The sequence below is a fragment of the Myxocyprinus asiaticus genome, chromosome 1 (genome assembly GCF_019703515.2).
Source record: "Myxocyprinus asiaticus isolate MX2 ecotype Aquarium Trade chromosome 1, UBuf_Myxa_2, whole genome shotgun sequence".
In the NCBI taxonomy this organism is placed as follows: domain Eukaryota; kingdom Metazoa; phylum Chordata; class Actinopteri; order Cypriniformes; family Catostomidae; genus Myxocyprinus; species Myxocyprinus asiaticus.
Window position 1 is genome coordinate 57,173,812 of NC_059344.1, and position 12,044 is coordinate 57,185,855.

Sequence of the window (12,044 nt, forward strand, 5' to 3'; positions counted from 1 at the left end):
ACATTCTGTCACACAGCAACCATCAGTGTCTTCTGCACTAACCTTTGACCTTACAATTATTGTTAATCTATCGACTGCAAAAAAAGTGTAGTCTCCAAGATTCTTAACTAAAATATTCTGTGGAAACATAATAGTTTGTACTTAACTCTGAATAAGGAAAAATAGACCTAATGATATCAAAAAGGCACAAAAACTTAAAAAAACGTGTTCAACTTTACTAACTTCATGCCAGGTAATTCTGAACTAAATGAATGGAGCTGCATTCAAACTCACAACAGTTTGTTTACTCAGACCCTCTCACAGACTTCACATGTACACAAAGACAATTATCTACAGGTTTATCTTCCCGAAGCCTTTTGCAACATGACTTTGTTTCAAGAAGTAAGTGGAGCCAGGCCCACTTAACAGATAAGGATAGTAACTATCTTTGTTTCAGTTGTATAGCACTTCATCTACTACATCAGATACATTTGGATGTTAACAATTAGGCTAAAGTCTCTGAGAATCATGGAGGCAAAAGGTCAGAATGGAATGTGATAATTTTCAAAAGAAACCCAAGTTTTCAAAGTTTCCTAAGACCATTCATTTGTGGTTATTGTGATAGTGAGTGTGAAAAGACAAGTAGGCCTATCTGAAAAGAAAAAAATCTAGAAACAACACTCACAGTCTCTCAAAAACAGTGGGTTACAATTAAAGATTAAAGAAAGACACATCGATTGCTTGTTATCTTTACTTGAGATAAGTTCCTCCAAATATTGTGGAGACTGTGCAATACCTGGCAAATTTCAGATTGAAATCTTACATTAACAATTTGAGAATCAACCACTAATAAAAGTGTATCAGGGTAATTCTCCGGAAACAGTGCCACTAGTCTTTGTTATTAAGTTTTGATTATTTCATTTGAAATGGCTACAGCTGAACAGTCAAGAAATCGTATTTCCCCACCTGAGGCCTCAACAATTTTCTCTTTGGTATTCTATTCAAAATCAATAAAGCGCAAAGAGGTGATCCCAACAGGCTGATTTACTGTAACAATAAATAGCAAAGACATAACTCTGACTCTGGATTTGCCTCAAGGCAGGAGGGACCCCTCTCTCCTCATAACAGTGCAAATTAAGAGGCTTATACTCTACGGTTTTCTCAACGTGCTGGTTAATTTTAAATCCATTAGCAAAAAAGATTTAGGAAGAGACATTAAGTACTGGTCAATATTTACATGGTATTGATGGACACAGTGATCTGACAACCAATAAGAGTAGATGGGTGTGAAAAGAGTATCCAACAGCTCTGGGAAAGTAGTTGGATTCAGACAATATTAAAATTTGGTAACAGTGTTTGAGCCATATCCACTATGATATATATATATATATATACGTATATACCCCCTCTCTAACACTATCCCCCCTGAATTTAAACATCAACACATCAAACATATCTTGCAATGTCATATGCTGTCAAATCTCAACAACTTCTAGAGATTATTTGTATGCTATATCTATACAGATGTCTTATTCTGAATGGATTTTACTTTGTAGATCAAATTGATTATTTGTAAAGGTGTGCTCCTTACACCATCACTTTCACTAACTCCATAAAAAGGGCATATTCTAAGGGGAAAATGCCATTAATCTCAAGACCCCTAAACTACATGTTTCGTGTCTAGGATTCACTAATATTAAATTGTATTAATTTGTATTTATTATTGGTCTATAAAAATACATTGTATTTTCTGCTTTAAAAAAGAACATTGTTTGCTTTATCCAAAAGCCATAATAGTGTTTTTGAAACTAACAGCCTACATGAATTAAGCAATAGTGACATCTATTGCTCAAATGTGAACTTACAACTACTGTAAACTGCAAAAATATCCTCAAGGTTATAACCAAGGGATTGCACTTGTTACTTTTATTTGTGCCAAGAATGAAAAAGTTAATGAATATAGATGAAAAGATCACTCTTGCTTACATGAATAAAGAGCAATAAGTTGAAAAGAGTCCTTGATTCAAATAAATGAAAGGTAGTCAAGCCTCAGAACAAAACAAGCCTGTTCACTTTGCGACTCTGCCAGGAAAACTGAGGACACAATGCCTGTCAAATGGAGTGTGATATTCCAGAGGTTTTCTATGGGAGAGCTGTACTTGCTTTTTTCAATGTTTGGCTGTTGGTTGCATGGGCTGTGAATTCTCCCCACCCACTAATTAGTGAGCAAGATTATACTGTCCCTACTGTTTTCTGATCTTGTTCTGTAGTGGAATCAAGACTTAGCTTTCTCAAGTGAATCCTTCGTTTTTGCAGAATGAGATTTTTAACATCATTTTTATGATACTTCCTTGGTCTTCTGGGATTAGTTGGGATTCATGGCCTGATGTTAGTCAAGTCATTTTTATTTGTATAGTGCTTTTCACAACACACATTGTTTCAAAGCAGCTTTACAAGAAATCATGCATTAACAAAAACAACAAAAAAATTAAACTGTAATATCTATACTGTCTTACAGTGATCATTGTGTAGTTTGATTAAATATGATTGTAAAATGTGTATAGAAATTAAATGATTAAATAATAATTGCATTTAGAACCCCTGTGAGCAAGCAGAAGGCGACTGTGGCAAGGCTCACAAAACTTTTGTTAGTGATAAATCTGGGGGAGGATCTGGAAGACAGAGACCTGAGCAAAGCTATTCTGGAGATGCTGCACATTAATAAACTGTCAGCACCTCAGCAAGCAAAGCCACACACCTATATGAAGCAGGTTTATCAGTCCATATGTTACTGGTCCTGCTTGACCTGCTCCAAACAGGATTCAAACTGGGATCTCTGGCATGGGAGGCAGGCACGCTAATGAGGAGGCTAAAGCCCTGAGCATCAGTTGCCAATGCACCTCTTGAAGCCAGGGGAGTCAGGTTTACACACTGCACAGCTACCTACCAGCTTGCTGCCATTACACTCACCCCCCTAAACCTCACTCCCATTCGGGTCATGGCACCACTGTAACCGGTCCTGCTCGGCCTGCTCCAAGCGGGATTCAAACTGGGATCTCTGGCATGGGAGGCAGGTGCACAGACGAAGAGGCTAAAGGCTACAGCCCCTAGCGTCAGTCGCTAGTGCGCCTCTTGAGGCCAGGGGAGTCAGGTTTATACACTGCACAGCTACATACCAGCTTGCTACCATTACACTCACCCCCCTAAACCTCACTCCCATCCGGGTCATGGCACCACTGTAACCGGTCCTGCTCGGCCTGCTCCAAGCGGGATTCAAACTGGGATCTCTGGCATGGGAGGCAGGCGCACAAACGAAGAGGCTAAAGGCTACAGCCCCTAGCGTCAGTCGCTAGTGCGCCTCTTGAGGCCAGGGGAGTGAGGTTTACACACTGCACAGCTACCTACCAGATGGCTACCGTCACACATCGACACACAGGCAAAAGACCCGAGTGCTGCTAATGGGACTCTTGTGCAGAGTTTCCGGAGGATTGAAGGTAAAAAAACTTTTTTCATAAAACTGAATTAAATGTTAAAATAAAATAAAATGTATTGTCATTTACCAACACTGTATTGTCATTGCCAACTTATATTTCCCTTCATTTGTCAATGGCTTTACTTTTACTGTAAAAGTGAGGTCCAAAAGTTTAAGACCGCTAATGAAAATGCTTCTCTAATTTAAATTCTTGTCTGATTTAATGTCAAATGTATCTTTACAATTTATATAACAATTTAGGTGAAATGTGAACTATGTTGTGATTTGAGAATGTTTCAAAGAGCATCTTTCTTGTGTGCTTCCTTGCGATATAAGCAAGGAAATCTGACCTTTTGTACAAAGGAGTTAAAGGAATGTTAAGGGTTCAGTACAAGTTGAGCTCAATCAACAGCATTTGTAGCATGATGTTGATTACCACAGAAAATAGTTAAGACTCCCCCCTCATTTATTTAAAAAAAAAAAAGAGAGAGTAAAAATCGCAGTAACTGTATAAGGCACTTTCTGTACAATGTAACTGAATGGGGCCAGTTAACATACAAATAAACACGGTTTTAAAAGTATAGCCACAAGATGTAATGTAAACATTATATATGCTAACATGATTTTATTGTGATAAAATCTCTGTTCTACATGATTTTAGTGTTATAAAACCGCTTACAGGGTTTACCGGCATTTCTTCTTCATATCAGTAAAGTTTCAATTTTGGATATAACTTTTCACAGATAAGACTAGTAAGCAATTTTATCACTTCAAAATCTTATTAACACATACAATGGTTACGACTTGTGGTTATAATTTTGAAACAATGCACATTTTAATGTTTATGAACTGGCCCCGTTCACTTCCATTGTAAGTGTGTACAATAACCCCAATATTATTTATTTATTTATTTATTTATTTTACATAAAAAGAGGGACGATTCTAAATTATTTATTGTAGTAATCAACATTATGCCACAATTGAGCTTAACATGTATTGAACCAAGGACATTCCTTTAACATCAGTCAATGTCCCAAATCTTCAAACCAAATTTTTCTTTATTTCAAAAATTTGTGTAAATACAGGTTTAAAAGAAAAAAAATCTAAGATTCTCAATGCCGTATCAGACTTTTGGACTGGACAGACATTGAAATTTGTTTTATTTTAACATTTTCCTGAAAGTTAGGACTTTCTAAGTTCTAAAATCAAGAATGTATTCATAAAAATGAACTTACAAAAATTATTGAAACTCTTAAAAGGTGTTCTTTTTCTAACAAGACTCAAAGTACAGCACTCCAGAATAGATCTGGTTCAACATGCCTCATCTGAGCCCTTCCATGACGGTTGCAGAGCTGGTCCTGTTTAGGAAAACTCTTTATTTCAAGCCACTGAGTGTGACAGTCACAGTGCACAGTCTTTCACCAGGAATTGATAACCTCAGTGTGCACGGCCCTCTTGTGGAGCAGTTACTGAGCCTGGACCAGCTGCCTCCATTAGGCTATGATGTTTTTGACGTTACAGCTGCAATAAACCAGCACCCGCGCCAGCTTCGGTTTGGGGATGAGAGCGGTAGCCTGGTTTTCCATGAGGCCCTAACGCAGAGTCTCTACTGCCTGGAAGGAAGCTCCCTCAGCCAGCCACTGTTGGTAGTCTACAGGGCCATATCAATGGAGCTGCCCTACAGGGCTACAGGTGAGAGCTCTGAGCACAGGCAGAATCACAGCTTTATGGTCAGCTCAGAATATCAGAAACAGCAAATACAGTTGAGGCGTGGGAGACATGTGGCTAATGCTGCATGCAAACTGTATGTACATCACATCAACCTTCATGCGAGCAAGTTGAGTCAATGGAATCTACAGCCATCCAGTTTCAACATCAGCATTTGTAGGTATGACTTGTCTGTGTTAATACAAGGATTAGGCAAACGAGTGGAATTTGGAATTGAAATTGGAATGACAGGTAGGGGAATTTCTTGAATTACAAATCAAAGAAATTCAAAATAGTCACACAACAGAGGAATTGTATTAGTCCAACACATGATTTGCGACAACATCTAAACAATAGCAATTCATTTCACTAGTTATTTAGTACTAGTTTGAATAATTAATGTACAATGCATTTTCCCCAACTTACAGTATTATTTTTCCAGTATTATATTTCCAAACTAAATTCATTACAGTCAAAACAATCAGCACAGCCATCAAAACCATGACATTTAAATTTAGCTATACAGCACCACAGAATGTGCACCACATTGTATTTTACACATAATGTAGGGTAAATTAAAGCATTAGAGAAATTAAGTGTTCTTCCACCATTATCCAAAATATTAAACCAATTTACATTAAGTTAATTCATAAGAATGCAATTAAATACTGTATAAAGGGGAGACCGGGGCTAGTTGTCACATTTTTACTTAGGTTAGGTTTATTTTTGAAAGTCAATTTCTACAAAGCCACATTTCTTAAAGTCTTGGCTGCAAAAAAGCTACTGAAAATTTTCACTGTTGATGCCAAGGAAAAAATATTATTCACTGAACAGAGCATCCGTGACAACTTGCCCCAATAATGGGGCAAAAAAATGTGACAACATGTCCTGACCTGACTTCCATGAAAAATCCCTTTGTCCTAAGAACACATTTAAACTTTTCTTTAGAAATATAACTCATAATATAATTGATCCTTGCCTTAATGTATGCCGTGTGATTTGATTACGTTCACTTGTTCGCCCAAGAGCTATAACAAAAATATGATGACAGTGAAAATTTACTTTGGAGGGTAGAATATACAAAAATGATTCTAATATAAGAGGGTTTTGAACCAGGTGTTTAAATCTGAAATTAAAAAATATATATTATATATATAATATTTCATTTTTATTTTATATAATAATTAACACTGAAAAATGTATTAAATATATTATTTAAGTTTTATTAATGTATTTTAATTTCATTCTTAATTCTACTTAAATTCTAATTGTGCATCCTGTTCGCAACCTCTTTTCAAATTCAGCAACTGAATTGAAATATTTAAAAAATTCTCAGTTCAGTTCTGAATGGCACACATCCCAGGTTAATAATGCCTCACATTGGTGAGCATAATTATTTGACATGATTATTTAACTTTCACTATCGGCAGTTTTACTCAATCCTCCCATGTTCAGTTTACTCAAAAAATTTATTTAACCAATGGAACTTACATTAACTGATTTGATTCAACTAAAAAAGTGTCTTGTCAGCTTTACTTAATCCATTTTTGTTGGGACAACATGAATATGTTTTTGTTTGATTAACTGAAACTGGGCAGAGGATTCCTAGTTCCCAGGTCTCGGCAGGGAGAGTAAATGTTACAATTAAGCATTATTTTATGTGTCTTTGAGCAACATGAATATAAAGGAGGAGACTTGTTAGTGTTTAATGTTTCATGTTGAGATTTAGAAGAATTTCTGTGTTTTTCGTGTTACTATCATGGTAAAGAGTGGAACTATAGCCTAGGTTGAGGACCAATTATTTCAAGTATTCTATAAATAGCTTTGATATAGCTGCATACAGATTGGTATATGCTGGCTGGGCCATGTCTCACGCATGACAAATGGCCAAATACCAAAAGGTGCTCTTTGGGTGACCTAAATTGTGCAAGCGTGACCTTAGTGCTCTCTCCGTCAGTGCGAACACCTGGCGTTTGCTCACTTCAGAACGGTATACCTGGAATCAGGAAATGAAAGATGCTCTTGCAATGTATAAAACTATCAACCTAGTCTGATAGAATTAACTTTACTATAACTAATTTTGCAAACTGACTTTTACGTGCCACGTTCTATGTTTCTCTGCAGTTTCCTGGTAAAACTACCACTAGAGGCGCTACAACAACTGTGCATTTTATTAACTTTAACACAAATCATGATTACAATGGATGATTATGACTTTCTAAACATTTATTTTTTGCACTATTACTCACACACTGCTATGGTATGAAATCAAAACACTTTTACTCAAATACTGTACATTATAACGCTTGTACTACAGAATGGCCTACATTTACACACTTATTCCAATATAATTAGCTTCCACGGTATCTCACCTGATATTGGACATCGAACTTGGAAGACCGTTTGAGACCAGTCAAGCATGCAGGCTGACACATGAGACGAGAGTGTCATAGAAGCAACACGAGATTACGTGGTTGCTTTAGAAAATGTGCTTTTCATTTCTCATTTTGTTTTTAGACACTCTTGGTTAGGTTTAGGGTAAGGATGTCTATTTTGTGTAACTCTCATTTTATTTTAGATCACTACTGGTTAAGTTTAGGTTAAAGTTTTAGGTACATCTTACTCATTAAAAACTCCATCTAATATTCATCTTAAAACCTCAGCTGATAATGACATCATTTCACTGGATTTTGGCACCCCCCTCTGGACAATTCACTGGGAAACTGCAGCCAAATATGTAGTGAAGGAAGTAATTTCGTTTTTGCAAAAATGTTGCCATGGTCACTTAATGTTCATGAGACCAGGCTGGAAACTATCTTGGTGAAGGGAACGGAAAGCAAGAGAGCCCTCAGGAAGACCTGTTCCTGTGATACTTGATTGATCTCTGCCTACTGCTGCTCATAGTGCGGAAAGGGCTGGCATTCACAGATTGGATTGCACAGCCACAGAATACACTGCTCAAATCAGTCCAACAGAGACGCAAACCCATGATCCCTTGAGATGGAAGGATGCCTACATATAGCCTTATCCATTGAGCAGTTGCTGTGCTAACCATAGCATAGTGACTTGGTTGCACTCTGTAGTGCTTCCCACCAACATGTGTTTAGAATGTTAACATTTCCTGTCCTAGCTAGCATATCACTAATTATAAAGTTTCATTTGAGTTATCTTGAAATGTAAAATTTTGTTGGGTTTACTTGATTCAGTTAGGTTCTGTCTACTTGAAGTATTTAAATTGAAATTACATGGTAATTTTGATTTAAGAAAACTAATTTCAAACATGTAATAGCTCGTTTTAAAAGTGAAAGTCCTGATTTCAGCACTTTGCTGAAAAGACCAGTTAAAACCAGCCTAAACTGATCACCCAAGCTGGGCTGGGTTTCCCAAAAGCATCGCAAGCTTAAGCTGATCGTAGAGACCATTGGCACCAATTGCTTTTGGGAAACGCAGCCCTGGTCAGTTGGCTGATTTTAGATGGGGTTTGAACTCATTTTAGCTGGTCAAGCTGGAAGACAAGTTTAAAAAAAAGTGTTCAAATCTCTTCTAAAACCAGCCTGATCACGCTGGGTGACCAGCAAAAAACAGTCAACAAGTTTAGGCTGGTTTTAGCTGGTCTTTTCAGCAGGGTAGTTTTCTAGCTAAAAAGGACATCTTGCTGTGTCGTTTGATGTTCCACTCTCATTCAGTCAGCTGTTTTAATCTTAACTAAGTTTCCGAACTAGGCTACATCATGGAAAATGCCTGTTTGTGTCATAAAACCATAGATCTTTAATGTTGTATGTATATGTATGCATACATGCTGTCTAGAAGCTGGTGCCTGTATAAAACATGAATCACAATTCCAAATGATCAGTTGAAGAGCACATATCATGTAAATTTATAAATTAATCACCTGCTATGGCAAGAATTGGTCTTCAAATTGTTTGTTATTGTAAAGAAATTTTTCAATAAGGTAGTCATGAATTTCAAAGATATATTTTGTTTTAGCTCTTTTGTGTGCATGTTATGTCAGGCCCTTAATGACATAATTTTAAGTTAAGACTAGTGATCGACTAATATGGGTTTTTAATGGTCGATGCGATATCCAGAGAGCAGGGTGTCCAATAGGCCGATACAATGCTGACATTTTACACAATTTAATATAGTAAATAACAAACATAAAATTGCTAAAAGCATATATAGCATTTAGCACTATATTTACTCAATTTCACACTAAACATTAACTTTGTAAAAAAGAATCTTAAAAAAATATTGTATTTTAAATGGTAGATAGCAGTTTCTTCTGATTTCTGTTTAGTCATCAAAGTTTAGTAATTTACAGTATTTGCTCATGAAGAAATTGTTAATATATTAAGAAGAAGGAAATAACAGTACACACAGTAGTCCAGCAACCATGGATGACATGTCCACGTTAGCAGTCGCATTTTCTCATAAAATACCGAATCAAACCAATTGCACACACAGTGCATAGTGAATATGACAATTACAAGTGAAGCACTTTTACTTTGACGTTGCACTCACGCGCTCGTGCGGATCCAGCGCGAGCAGCAGCAATCTCCTGACAGTTTCAACGGCCTGGATCGCCTACTAGGATTGTCACAAATCTTGATTTGTGAATCAGAGGAACTTTTGATCCTGAAGCTTTTGATTCTGGCTGATGGAATACGCACTTCAGAGGAAGATATTAGATGAGCGCTCGAGGGGAAGAAAACGCTGGATTTTTTTGTTTGTTGATATTTGCCTTTTATCATTAGAAAATTTACAGGGAACTGTTGAGGAGAGACTGTTAGAATACGTGCTTCAGAGGAAGATTTATGAGCATTCCACAGGATGCTGAATCTGCTAAAGTTATGTGAGGTTGGTTTATTACATCGGTTAAAATAAAATATACGGATATTTGTAGACGGTATATGATATTAGTTTTACTGATATTTGCCTTTTATCATTAGAAAATGTACAGGGAACTGTTGAGGAGAGAGAGGGAGAATGAAACAGATGAGCACTTTAACATTATGAGCTCAAACACGTCTGCCGCGGCTCTGATATACGGACCGTTTAAATGAAACTGTGTTGCACACCGGTCAATTATTGTAGTAACACGATTGCACGTAACAACAAAACGAACTGCGACTGGTCGTTTAGATGTCTCCGTCGCATCACATGCAAGCAGGCAATTCGCTGCACCCACAAAAAACGAATCGGCCAAAGGGGAAAATGTATCGCCCGATACCGATAATTACAAAATTCAGAATATCAGCCGATTTATCATCCTCTGCGATATATCAGTCAACCACTACAATAATTGATTAAAATTATTAAAATAAAATAATTGATTCAGTGTTTTCAGATGTTTCATGTACTGCCCCATTCGAGTCTCGACCTGCTCCCAAACTGACATTCCAGCATCAATACAGGATACATTTATGTGTAAAAGCATTTTTTTTAGGTCAGTAAGATTTTAAGAGTGCATGTCTCTAAAATAAAAGTCACTCAAAGGCAAGTCTGTTGACTCAAGGTATTTGTAAATGATAAAAAACATGAAACACAGTCTCATCTGTCTGTCTGTCTGTTTTTTACGGGGAAATTAGGTGTGTAGCTGCATACACTGAAATTAAAAAAAAGATAGTTTTTAACAAAAAGACAACACTAAATTTGGGTAAATTTTTTATGCACACACAAACACTGAATTTGAACTGCACAGCTGGAGATCTTGTAGCATTCGAACTTCCTCATTAAAATGGCATGGTGTCATCAGGTCTCTGGGACAGATACAGAGAGACAGATACAGAAAATAATTAATAATTACACATATGTCTCTTTATGTATTGAAAGGAAAACATTAAACAAAGTAATAAGACTTAACATTTTCCATCTCTGCGTGATGCCGAGCAGAGAGCACCATTTCACCTGTATCCCCCCCAATTCTTTGACCTCCTGAACCTCACAACCATATACCAATATGTTGATTGCACATTTACATAATTTCTCATCAGTGACATTGGACTTGTCTGCCAGAACACTCACATAGAAGTGCTAAAGAATACAAAATGTCTTTGAAATGTAATGTCTTTTGAAACATAATTTAATTCAGTGTTGTTTTGTGTCTTTATAATACCAGCTTCTAAACCTGACATTGCATGCAACAGGAGTTTGGATCATACATGCTACATTAAGAATCAATGTTTTGATGACACAAACAGATTTCCCATCATGTAGAAAGAGGTTTAGTTTAGAAACTTAGTTAAGATTAATACAGCAGACTGACTGATGCCTAAAACATCAAACGACACACCCAAGTGTCATTTTAGCTATAAAGCTAGTGCCATGTAACACAAAAGTGCTGTAATCAGGACTTTCACTTTTAAAACGAGCTATTTTCAACTTAGATAATTTGATGTGACACAGTTCTTGTTTAAATGAGACAAACCTTGAATCACAGTGAGATTTTCTCCGTTTTCTTAACGATCTTTACCTGTTCATGTTTGAGCAATAAGCCTGAGTTGCAGTGGAGTCACGTCAACTCCCCACTTTGAATGATTGGCTAGAGAATAGCTGTCAGCCTAGAACTAGTGGACCAATGGGGACATAAACCCCACCCTGTTTTGCATGAAACTCTACCTGCAAAATTTGGATGCCCAAGTGAAGAACTTTGAAATGTGAGCAAAGAAAAACACAGCAAGTGTGCAAAAATTTTAAATAAGATCAAAAAATGTCAGAGAGAGCAATGTAATCAAGGAAAACATTATTTTGTTTGCAATTCTGATTAATTTGCTTTCGATTTTCATGTTTTTCAATATATTTTAAATGTGTTTTGAGGTCACACCTCAAAAGAACTCTGAATCTTGTAGTGCAGCCAGCGTTCGCAATGTCTTGTTCCCTTCGTCTC

The 12,044-nt window shown here is 36.7% G+C and overlaps 1 pseudogene; it reads left to right on the forward strand.

Moving 5' to 3' along the window:
• Positions 1 to 2,296: 2,296 nt before the first annotated feature.
• Positions 2,297 to 8,157, forward strand: LOC127440152 (uncharacterized; annotated as a pseudogene).
• The last annotated feature ends 3,887 nt before the right edge of the window (positions 8,158 to 12,044 follow it).